Here is a 13610-nt window from a genome sequence, read left to right on the forward strand (position 1 = left end):
CTTGTACTGAGTTGTGGCTTTTTCATTAAATCACTTTTTTTTCTGAGCTATGTTTAGCTATCACATTAACTCGGATCTCTGACTCAGTTTTGAATTCTGTGTTTCTTCAATTTTTGGCCTCAATATTTGCTTAAGTATTTATCTATTTGCATCCGCAACCATTGAAACATGTTCATTTTTTATTTGTATTGTTTTTCACCATTTTGGTGCATAAGAAAGCTTCCATCTTTACATAGAGGTCCTAATGGCAATCTCAATGTGATTTAAATGCTAATTGCAAAACAGCAGTTACTATGTTTTAGCGTCTTGATGATTTAGGAAACATATGACGTTTTCTCCAGCAACGGTCTTCTCTTGTGACGTCTCCTCTGGCGACGGTCTTCTCTTGTGACGTCTCCTCTGGCGACAATTTCCTCCTCCGACGTTCTCCTACGCAGCAATCTCGTCCATCGAGCTACTGTGCTGCGAGTTTCTCCTCCGGCGGTAGACTCGCGAGGTAGGTTCTTCTCCCTTTTTCATTTATTCTCTTGAAAATATTTCATTCTGATCAATTGTCTTAGGCTTGCCTTAGATTGAATGAAAAAATTTAATTAAATTGGTTTAAATCTCAGCATAGTAGTTAAAAAAGGTTGCTTACTATTCTTTTTATTTTGCTTTTAATGTTTCTTGATTTTTAGCTGTTTCTTGTTCTGATTTGGGGCAGATAATGGTTTGATTGGTCAATTTGATGGTGGATTTTACTCTGCTTATCTTGTTGTCGAGAAGGTAGTGTGTGTGACTTCTTAGTTGCATTCTCTTGATTTGTTGTTTTTCTGACTTTTAATGGGTGTCATATGCATGTGAATGGCAATTAGATTGTTGTTTCTACCATTGATCTGATAAGCAATATGTACAGGAAGCAGTTGCTGACAGTAACTATGTGATTACACTCTACTTAAAAGTAAGTCACATTTCTTTCACTTTTTTTTCTTCTTTGATTAAAATGTTCAATCACTTTCTAAGTTGTTGAACTCTTGGGTTATAACTTATATATCTTGATATTTTCAATGTAGACATTCAATTAAATCACTAATTCTATATATGTCATTGACTCCTTTTCTGGTTTTTTCCTTCCTTTATTATTACTTTGGTTTAGGCACTTAACATTGTTTTAGACTTGTTAATAACCTTGTTGAAAATTGTTTGGCTCTCTACGACGATTCCAAGCTTTTGCCCTTGTGCTCCAAGCTCATCTCTCTCTGCATCTCCTCACTCTCCTCCAACTCTGTGCTATTTGCAACAAGGTTTGCCAATTCTCTATTTATCAGCAATTTCGAGTGTTTGCTTTTATAATTGAAGATGTTGTTGCTGATGTGTGTTGATTTTGCAAAACTGAATCTATCTTTCGATTTAGTTAATTTGTGTGTTTCACACTTTGAGTTTTCTATATTTTTATTTTTGTGCTAAAGATTTTTTGTTGAATTAATTCATTCTTTTCTTGTACTACTTGTAGTTCTGTATCACTTCTTTTGTGACCTTTAGGTTTTTGAGTTGAATTCTCTATGTCACTTTCTCAGTAGGACTTTTTTCTTGTAAGAATTGTTTCCATGATACCCCCATATAATATAATCTTATTTATAAAGCTCAACTGTCGGGAAGTTTTAATATTTTGTTGAATTTGCTTAAGTTTACTATATTGATATAATTTTTTAGTTTTGACTTAATCCTATTGGCAGTTCGTTTTATAAATTTTTGTATCAAATGATGTAGGAATGCCCTGTTTTTCTTGCTAGTGGTAATTCTTAATGATATTACCATGTTAGACTTTCAAAAGTAATGTGAGTTTTCTTTCCTCATTTGAGTTGATCATGAATGAAAGAATTCTAATGTTCCTACTACTCATTTTCAATTCTTTGTTAGTTGTCACATCAAGAACAACAAATCAAGATTGTAAGTTTGGTTTTTCAATGCTGTTGTGTCAATCAGATACTTTCTCCTCACCCAAAAGGCATTTTTTATATACACATTGTACAGTTAAGAGTTTATAGTCTATAGATTTAGGATACTTTGTTTTTCAACTTTCTGTCTCGTGTAAGTAGTTAAGAAGTTAGACTATTTTTCTTATTAACAGAATTAATCAAATGTATAACTCAGAATTTTAACTATTGTGATGATAATAAAATGGTGATTTTGTTTATTATATTGTTTAACGGTGAGAACAGGTGGTCAGCACAACAAGAGGAATATTGTTTCTTCAAACAACTTTCCAGGACGACGGCGGACGACTTATAGTTCAAGATCATTGAAGCCTACTTATACATAGTTTCCATTTGGTACGAGAGCATGTTCTGCTCGGACTGCAAATTTTATATGTGCTGCAGCTTTGGTATGTTGTTTACTCTCTCTATGTCCTCTTCTTTTTTATTTATTTTTAAAATTTTAATTTATCATCATTGGAGCTTTAGCCATCCCTGCATAGTGAGAAAAGCTCAAGAAAAAGCTCAGTTGTTTATCTTCTCGAGTGCTCCCTCTTTATCTGGAAATCATGATATTTTCTAATTTCAGTATTCCACTCGTTTATGTGTTTGAAATTGGAGTATAACCACCATGTAAATTATATTTGTTTTGTACTCACCTATAATGCATATAATTACATTACATTTGGGAGACAACTTTATTAGATACGGATTGTGTTTTAATAGTCATCTCTGACAAATGGTTAAAATGAAATGAATGGCTGAAAATTCATATCTTGTTTGTTGCTTTTGGTTTGTAAGCTCTCTAGCTTGAGGAAGTTTGGCTGGTGTTAAACATCACACATAACTAAATCCATGTTCGTTATTAATAGTGTGTCACTCACCGACAGGACACTTAGAATACTATTGTTTGCTCATTGCGGTGACATACCTAATTTGGTGGACTTTTAAAAAAAGAGAAATACACAAATCACTTGGGGTTTAAATATGGTTATTAACTTCTATGCATTGTGCTGAGGCATCCAATTTGAATGCACATTTGATGTCATAATGGGAAGAAAAATATATTAGCATTGCTATTAGCATATATTAATTTGAATGCACACTTGATGTGTCCTTTTATTTGCTATTTTGCATTGCTATTAGCATATATTAGTTGTTCCATTTGCATTCTGTTTTTTTTTTTGTATATATTTCTTTACTAGTAATCATTGACCTGAAAAGTATTTTACAAGAAAAAACTACGAGATACTCCTAAATCAAATGTTTGAACAATTAACTATGATAAAAAAAATTCTCACGGCTGAATAAATTTAACTTCTTCATTGGAGTTGCTCATTAAAAAAAAGTTGCAACTAAATGCATTACTATACTACAACAAAAACTTATTCTAAAAGGCTTCTGATTTAACTCAATTTCAGTGAAGGAGAAGTCACCACAACTTAAGTATTTGAGTATTTGAAGATTTAATCTCATTTTTATTGCTAATTTACTATTTTGGTTTTCACTTCTCACTTTCTATTTCTTTTAGATTACTCTTTCTAGTTTTAGTGGAATAGTTCTTTGCTACTTTCTTTGTTTACCCGTTCTTATCATTTGTGTTTTAAATATAAGATGAGCACGAAATATAATTTTTTTGAGCGTAGATAACATTTTGTAATTTGTATGCATATATGATTATCTACTAGAAATTTTTTCTAAAAAGTCTTCTAGAGATTATTTTTTCTACCCATAAAATAGATTGATATGGATTGAATGAATTGATATGCGCAGAAAAGAGTCCTGCCATACAATTTATGGTATTGTGAACTAGATTGAAAATGTATTTATAAAAATATTTGTTGAAAACTATACCCAGAAAATAAGGGGTTTTGAAGGCTTTGTAATTGTAAACATTGCCACCAATCTGGCAGCTTGACACATGCATAGTAATCTAGGCATATTTTTATTAGTAGCCACCTTTGTTTTTTAATATTTAATTTTAAATAATAAAATTATACAAATTTCATCATTTTGCATTTTAAATTGATAGAAAAATATAAATAGGACAGCGAAGAATAAAAAAATGTTATTTTAAAGATATTAACTATTATATAAATGACAGTATTCTCAATTAAATTTTTAGGATTTCTATTTTTAAGTTTTTGTTATAGAAAAATGAAAACAAATTGACATCATTTAAGATTTCTTTTCCAATTAATTAAGGGTTCATAATTATAGAGAAAATGAGAAAATAGAGAAAGGTTTCCCAGTATATTTATCTTTTAGTGGTGGCATACAGGAATCATTATTAATATTAAATTATTAATGCACCTTTGTCACATCACCTCTTTAGTTATGGTATGCTTCGAATTTAGCAAACTATTTCAATATTGCATTGTAAGATTTTGATCCAAATGGGTGACATCATACGCGATTTATCCATTTTAATTTTAAATCGTTTGCAGATTTAATAATAAATAATAAGAGTATTACTAATGGTATGAATTAAGTTACCTTCATTTATTTGAGTAAATAAGTAATTTATTTTATTTAAATAAAAAGGGCAAAAAATGTTTATTTTCTTTTCCATAATTATGTAAGCAATTAGATCATTTCATAAAATAATTCTTTTCTAATCAAGGCCAATGGCCCGTGTCACAAACATTATTTTTTGGCAGGTAAATAATTACAGTAACCTTAAGATAAATACACTCTCGTTAGACCAAATAATTAAGCTTTCCAATGACCTCATATTACACCACATGTTAATAATACTATTGACCAATCAAACTATATTCATGCTTAGCTACTAACACCTATACTACCAGAGAAGTCACCTATTTATGATCAACTATTTGTAATTATATGAAAGCTTTAAAACGTGATCACAAATTATGCAACGTGATCAAAACGTGCTGTCATACTTTGTTACTTATTTTTTAAGTATAATGATATTGTTAATCAAGCATACATATTAGGTTATATAAGAAAATTAGTTAGCTATGTAGCTCAGTGCCAAGAGGAGAAAAAGAATTCACCAAAATGGAACAGTCTAGGTATGGAGGTATGGCAAAGATAAAAGAATGGAATAGCTTATAGGTATCTCTCTTTCGTTTAGAAGAAAAAAGAAAAGAAAAGATAGGGATGCTAATGCTATTATAAATAACTGGTGAAGGAACAGTGACGGTAAGCAATTAAGCACAATCTTCTCTAAGATTTTTACACTTATAATATTATCTTTTTTAATTATTTTTTAAAGTAATCCAAATATCTATCTTGTCAAGCATTATTATTACTCCTAGTAATTTTAAAAAATAATAATTTTTTTTCAATAGTAGTATAAATTACTAATAATTTTATTAGCTAATATGTCAATTCTAGATGTATATATCTACTTTAGTTTACTAAATAACAAATAATTAACACATTTCATTAAATGACATAGCATAATGCTAGTGGTGCCAATATAATAATTAAAAAAAAAACTTCAATGTCAGGAAGGTATCAATGCAATGTGCAATAGTTAGTCAAATATGAACAACTTTGACGGACACCGGACACAATAGTTAAGGATTAGAAGTTAGTCTAATAATTGCAATAAGCACAATAATAACGTGCAATTATAAGATAAGTGTATGTGTATATGTAGGTATCTGTATTTAGGTTAGTAGGTTACAAGATATATATATATATATATATATATATATATATATATATATATATATATATATATATATATATATATATATATATATATATAGTTTATGAGAGGAATTAAGTCATGATGCAAACCCACTAGAAATTAAAAGAAACTTACTAATATAGCTACCAAAAGAAATTGTGAGAATGCTAAATGGTGTTGAGCACATATTATTTGAGATATGGGTCTATTTACTGTGTAAACATCACATATTTTTTTGGGGCCCGGGGGGAGGGGTGGACAATCTTTAGAAAATAATAATTAATTAATATTGTGTTTATTTTAATTATTTAAAAAAAAGGTCAAAAAGTGTTTATTTTCTTTGTCATAATTTTGCACACAATTAGATAATTCTATAAAACAATTCTTTTCTAGTCAAGACCAATCTCGCTGGTCAAAAACATCATTTTTTGGCAGGTAAAATTTTTTTATTGACCTTACAGTAATCTTAATATTTTTTATCATCCTGTTTTGATAATGTCATTTTTTTTCTAAAAGCCCAAATACAATATAAAAAAAAGCGTTAGTGACCTTATCAAGAAGAGGAATAACATTATAATTTTCAAATAATAATAATAATAAACCGTCATCCTGTTACTATTTGAGTGACAGCAATATCTATAATGCCAAATGAACATGTGAAAAACACACAAATTCTACAATGAAAACTCCAAGACAAATACACTCTCTTTAGACCAAATAATTAACATTTTCGATGACAACCTCATATTACACCACATGTAATAAGGCTATTGGCCAGTCAAACCATAATCATGCTTAGCTACTAACACCTATGCTACCAAAAAAGTAACCTATTTATAATTATATGAAAGCTGTAAAACGTGATCACAAACATTTTTTTTTCTTTTGGCTTTAATTTTACACCCTTCTTTTTTTGTGAGGTGCTTTTTCTTTTGGCTTTTCCTTTTAATGTTGCAAAAGTTGAATATAGTGATGAGCTCAAAGCATCTATCCAGGGATGAAACCACTCACTTGTTGAGCTTGAGTTGTTGTTGTTGCAGTTATATGATCTGGCCCTACCCCATTGTACCTATAGTCACTGCTGCATAATTACAACACAAACATTAGAACATTATTTTATTTAAATAACTAATTCAAATTTGATGAATTTATATCCAAATAGTATACACATCAACAATAAATAACATCAACAAAGTTTTATTATCTCATCAGATGAAGTCGGCGGTATGAATCAAACTGTATCATTCATATCATATCTATAGAATAGAATCGACTACACTTAATGAGTTAAGACTCTTTTATGGTTATTTATTCTAGATACATCAACGATAAATATTTTAAAATAAAAAATAAAAAACAAATAATATATTAAAGAGTTTTATTAGGTATATTTATTTTATCTAAAAGATTGATCGACTCACTCATCATCTAATTATTAGATTTTACACAGCGTTTGATTTATAACAAGTATAACAAATACTTCTTTTAATAATTATATTGATCAATGTTTTAATTTATTGTTACCCAATCTGCAAAGTGAGGAGTGAGCATTGTGTGGAGTAGCATATTGATGCATACTTTGATTACCAGCTTTCCATGATTGCTGTCTATACTGATTCCTTGAATTAATTTCATCCAGCAATTTAACAAACTGTAACCATGAATTTCATCGTCATCTTCTGTAAAAGATAGATTATTAGTGTGGACAATGGTATGAATTAAGTTACCTTCATTTATTTGAGTAAATAAGTAATTTACTTTATTTAAATAAAAAAGGGCCAAAAAATGTTTATTTTTTTCCATAATTTTGTAAGCAATTAAATCATTTCATGAAACAATTCTTTTCTAATAAAGGCTAATAGCCCGTGTCACAAATATTATTTTTTGGCAGGTAAATAATTACAGTAAGCTTAGGACAAATACACTCTTGTTAGACCAAATAATTAATCTTTCCAGTGACCTCATATTACACCACATGTTAATAATGCTATTGATAAATCAAACCATATTCATGCTTAGCTACTAACACCTATGCTACCAGAGAAGTCACCTATTTATGATCAACTATTTGTAATTATATGAAAGCTTTAAAACGTGATCACAAATTATGCAACATAATCAAAACGTGCTGTCATACTTTGTTACTTGTTTTCTAAGTATAATGATATTGTTAATCAAGCATACATATTAGGTTATATAAGAAGAGTAGTTAGCTATGTAGCTCAGTGCTAGGAGTAGAAAAAGAATTCACCAAAATGGAACAGTCTGGGTATGGAGGTATCGCAAAGATAAAAGAATGGAATGGCTGTAATAGGTATCTCTCTCTTTCATTTAGAAGAAAAAAGAAAAGAAAAGAAAAGATAGGGATGCTAATGCTATTATAAATAACTGGTGTAGGAACAATGACGGTAAGCAATTAAGCACAATCTCCTTTAAGATTTTTACACTTACTATGGAAATTGTAAGTATTCAATTCTGCTCCTCGCTGCTTCTTCGCTGGCGGCCTCCGATGCACGCCTCGCTTCAGTAACAGAGTGTGGTTAAAAACCCAAACTCTGCTGCCCAATTTTTCTCAATAGAATACAGAAGCGTGCTCGCTGCCGTCAGTTTGAGGAGCAGGGACGTTGGTGAATTGAATTGGGTTGGGTGGGAATAAGGTTTCTGTTTATTGGGTCTGGGTCCATTATGGCCCACGGTCCTAACAAAAAAAAAAACTACCCTCTTCCCTCTAACCTTCCTTTACTGTAAATTAATTCTCTTTTGATTATTCTTTTCAGCAAGCTTATGATTCGGAGAGAAGTACTCCATATCTAACTCCGATGACCCATCTAACTCCGATGACCCCCCTAATCGCTGTAAGTTGCCTTTCGTAATTATTTCATGTAAATTTTTCTAGAGAGAAAATACTTGTTTGTTTTACAAGAAATATTCTGAATATAGGTTGGAGCAATATTTTTTGCGTTCATAAAATTACTTCATATAATTACTCCATTCTTTTTGCAACAATCTTCTCAGTATGGGTTCCGTTTATCAAGCATCAGCTTATATATTTGGGAATGTTGGTGCATCATCAAGAGAATGGATCCAAGGATGCGAGGTTTCATTCTACTGGTTTTTGCAGTAGTTATGTTGGAACCATTGCATTTTATTAGCCTTCCTGAATTTGACAAAAATAATGTTCTCAATTTTCAGGAAGGTTTTGCTATGTCTTTTACTTCGATGGTACTAATTTCTGCAGTGTTTTGGAGCTTTATTATAAATTTAATTTTAATAAAACGAATTTATCCTATGCTCCAATGTTTGGAGCTAATATTTTGGGTATTAGCCCCTTTGAATGTAATTTCTGATTTGGTACATAGAGCTGAGAAAAGTTGGGTAACAGTGAATTCGTATACCATACCAATGTTATGGTTTACGATCTTAGGAGGCGTTTTGATAGCTCTAATGTTAGGTTTTATAGTATTTTTAATCTCTTTTTTATTATGGTTATATAACAAAAGGAAGGGATTAGCTTTTCAAAGTGTTAATTTTATCGAGGCTAGTATAGGTGTGTAAATATATGTATACAATTGTAATTTAATGTAATTTACTAATGAAGTATTTAATTAATTAATTATTTTTGTTTATTTTAATTAATTAATCATTATGCAATTGCTTGCTTAGAAACTGACTTGCCCTAATGCAGCAAATCCTTCCCAATATTTTTAGCTATCTCCTTGTTACTTTCATAATTCATACATTTAATTTGTTATTTTGCATGCAAAATCTTCCTTGTAAGCAACTACAACTTAGAGCTGGATATTGCATCTAGAACTGGATCAGATGCTTTGGCTCGCCTCTGCATGAGGCTCTGGTACATGAAAGTATTTTGTGATGCCAAAATGAAAAGAACTCCATGTGATCAACCCTTTTTAGTTTGGCATATCTTTGGCCTATAGTGACCTTACCCTCTAGATCTTGTAATCTTTTCCTCCATGGAAATTGCTTCAATTTTTTCAATTTTTAGATTTGCTAAATATTTATTATTATAAAAAGTATTATTCTTGTAGAGTGGTTTGTGAGAGTTGAAATTCGAGGTAGGTTGAAGCATTTAGAACTGAGTTCCTGTAAGCTCTCTCTGACTTGACTTCCACTCAGTTTACATTTACATTGTGTTTTATGTGTGATATTGCATGCTTGTGTTTTTGAGAAGCTTGGTGCTAATAATTTCTTGCAATTTACACACAATCATTTAAAACTATACCACAATAAATGATATCTTGCAGTTTAATCATATTTATTTTACAGTTGAAATTGGAGTTCAGTGAATTATGATAGTTGTCTGTTATACTTTTTATTTGTTTTTGTTGACATGTGTAGGTGATGGTATTTGATGAAACGACGTAATCTTGAGTTAAAAGGTTTGTGTCGAAGATGAAGCCAGCAACAAAGGAAAGCAAAGATACAAATACAAATTATAGACATTGTGAATACTTCAGATTAAGCCTTGTCATGTACATAAGTATATAACGAGTTTGCTTAACCATTATTGTGAGTTCAATATCATCCATGTTTCTATTACCAAAACTTATTATGAGGAAAAAGGATAAGGCAATTGTAGATGGAAACTTTCTCATCAGTTTCTCCTTTCAAGAATTTCTTTCTTCTCTTTTTCTTTGATCCTAGTGCTCTTGCAATTTTATATTTGACCAATGATGCATTTTGCAGATAAAATGAACTCTGCAAATTTCATGGATAAGTTTGATGGCTATACATGGAGTTTATCCATAAAACTTCTACCCATTTTTTACCTTTGGTGAAATGAGTAAATTAAACTAGTAACAACTGCTACTTGGTTTGGATCAATTAAAACAAATTTGAAAGCAAAAGTTCATGATCATGTAAGCTAATGCGTTCTTAACAGAAATTTCACCCCAAAAAAAAGAGGGAAAGTTCAAATAAACAAACTTCAGTTGCCAGTAGTTTCAGTTCAAATATTTTCTTAAACAACGAATTAATAGCTTTTACGATTGTACTTTTGTTCCTTCCAAGTTACAAACCAAAGGAGCAATAATAATATTCTTCAAATACTTGTATATACATGCAATATAAGCAAAGATGAAAACATGTGCACCCAAGTTAGATACATGTTATGCAAAGACAAAATGGGAAACAACTCTAGCCAAGGACAATGTAACCTTAATGAAGTGCCTTACTTAAAAATATCCTTTGTTTCTTGTAAATTGAATGAAAACTGTAGTATTTCTTAGTAACTGTACCTTTTTATCTTAAGGTTAAGAACTCAGAATATCCTTAGTTGTCAATTGAACGAATTCAACCATAACTTAAAAATGTCAATAACCATTAGCTTATATGTGTTTAATTCAGATGGTAAAAACCTTGTCATTTAAAAGTTTGTAGTTAAAAAAAGTACTGCATCATCAAAATGCTGCAAGGAAAACTTCTTGACTGAAAAGTTAATGTAAAATTTAAGCAATAAAACCAAACATGTTAGTGACAACTTTTGGTGTAGGACACAACTCACAAGTATAGTGTGCATTAAATTACATACCAGCAAAGACATGATCATTCACTTTATTATTAATAATTGTAACTTTTAAGGAATGATTTACAATGGAGAAGAGGTAAGATGGATTGTTTTCATATTTGGTACAGTGGAGTATAGATCGCATGTCAAAGATCAACGTATTATTTGCAAGAACAAGGTTGTGTATGACAAAATGGGAAAGTTCATAACTGAGAAGTTTAACTTGTAGCAACTTCAAAAGCTCTTAGAAAGACCTCAGGGGGTTGGTTGAGCATCACTCAGCTTGTGATTCCCATTAATCTGCAAAATATGATTCAAATGAGTCAATTTGCTCGAAAGTGGTGACGATGAGAATGATGAGTGATGACCTTTTGTAATCTTAACAAACTGACTTGGATTTCTATACACTCACCACATAATATTGAACTCCTCCAATGTTACTTGAGTATGTTCTGAGTTCATCCTCAACCTATGTAGAGACATGGAATAGAAAGCAATATCAGTTGCCACGAAATCTTGTATAATTTGCAAACCCGTTCATGAAAACTACACAAATGTGCAATCTAACATAGTTGCAAGACTTAAGGGTGTGTTTTGTTTCTGTGTCCTATTTTAGGATCTTGCAAAGGAAAAAATGGAAACAAAAAACATAATAGTCTCATATTTATGGTTTTCACTATTTTTTTTCTTTTTGATAAAATCCTAAAATTATAATTCAATGAAAATGAAAACTGGAACAAGGCCTTAAGTTTTTTAATGTTTTAACAAAAACAAGGCGCATTAAGCATTTGAAAGTTAGAACCTCAAACACCTAATAACCGAAGTATCATAAATGGAATATATTTTGGCAATACCCTGAATCTAAATCAAGCATGAGTGAGTTTGATTATACAAAGGTTACCCCCTTCAATCCATTGTTGGGGTTCTTAAGAAAGTCATCTGCACCTTTTACACCAACCTTTGCAGCACATTCCAGAAGAAAGTTCCTGCATCTATATAGTATTAAGGGTATTCAGGATCACTCTAATGCAAAACAGATTATGTATGAAATTCATACTGATGGACAATCCTTTGAAGCAGTACTAGTTCTTAAGGAATCTACAATGGCTTAAGCTATATAGACAAAGTTCCATTAGCTTATGTGAATTGAGCTTGCAACAAAATAGATCAACACATAAACACATACTATCCAACATTAACTTTTGTGACTTAATTGATCTCACAATAAAAATACACTTACTGGTCACCAATGTATTTTCCTTGAGTGAAATAGCCAAGGCAAAGTTCTTCCACAAGAGCATGTTGCTTGTCAAGACCCTGTTGTCCTACAAAATATATAAGCCTGTGGCTGTCCATAGTGTTTCCCCTGTAAAAAGTTATGACAATGTTATTAGTTCTTAAACCTCACTGATGAATTAAGAATGCTAGATATACTTATTGTTCTTTGTACTTTGAGCTGACTCAATCCCCTTCACCATTGAATGAGGGGTAAGACCCGTTTGATTTGATTCTTGCATCTTATCTAATGACAAATGGCGAAAGAGAAAGAGTCAGCTCTTGTATTTTATCCATTGATGCATTGTATCTTAAGCTTACGCGAGTCCAGACATGCTATATTCTAGACCAACATTCCTGAAGACCTGCCAAATACCGAAATTGGCACAATGATTTTTTATTAAAAACTTTATGATCATATGAATTATAAACAATTTGAACAATTATAAGAAATTTGGTTCAAAGGGTGATTAACAAAGTAAAAACCTCTGACATCCGTGTTGCCATCTGTTCAGATCGTGATCCGAACTTTCTTATGTAATACTCCTTCTTGTCAATGCCTTCTTTAGGGGCATTAGAATCAAGTTGAAAGGGATGCCATCTTAGCTGCACATGTGAAAAACAATAAACTAACAAAGGCAACCCAAAGACATTCCCTTGATATAAGCATGCACCAGACGTGCTCATGCGCACGCATGCAGAGGTGGAGTCTTATACCTCAAAGTTGTATTTCTGTTAGATGCAGCTATGGTTTGTCTAGATTTTTTTTGCCAACAAAGCACCATGGGCATGCAGTATCAGAGCTAATGTCAAATCTCACAATCTTCTTTTCAGCGTTGCTGCTATGCGCTGCAGCCATGATACTACTGTATCTGCAGTTTTGCAGTAAGTTTTTAGGGAATAGAATGTCACCACATCATAATCAAAGGATGATAAGTTAGGTATTCAAAGAATGTTTCTACTATTTCATCCATAGCCACTTTGAACAGTTTGGATCTTACAATAGAATTCCCCAACTATTTTGTTAAATAAATCACTAATTTGCATATAACCAAAGTATATAGTATAAAAAGCAGCTAAGCTACACCAAAATCAAATTTTGACTTCCATAGAGTTGAAACCACTCTCTGATTTATCTAACCCTGAATTTCTATTTGAGAAACTCATGGGGCAAGTAACTTTTAGTATT

The 13610-nt window shown here is 31.1% G+C and overlaps 1 pseudogene; it reads right to left on the reverse strand.

Moving 5' to 3' along the window:
- Positions 1 to 11364: 11364 nt before the first annotated feature.
- LOC107609926 (oxidoreductase bty37-like) lies at positions 11365 to 13304 on the reverse strand (annotated as a pseudogene).
- Between the last annotated feature and the right edge of the window lie 306 nt (positions 13305 to 13610).

Source organism: Arachis ipaensis, chromosome B7, assembly GCF_059453495.1.
Source record: "Arachis ipaensis isolate K30076 ecotype BB chromosome B7, ASM5945349v1, whole genome shotgun sequence".
In the NCBI taxonomy this organism is placed as follows: domain Eukaryota; kingdom Viridiplantae; phylum Streptophyta; class Magnoliopsida; order Fabales; family Fabaceae; genus Arachis; species Arachis ipaensis.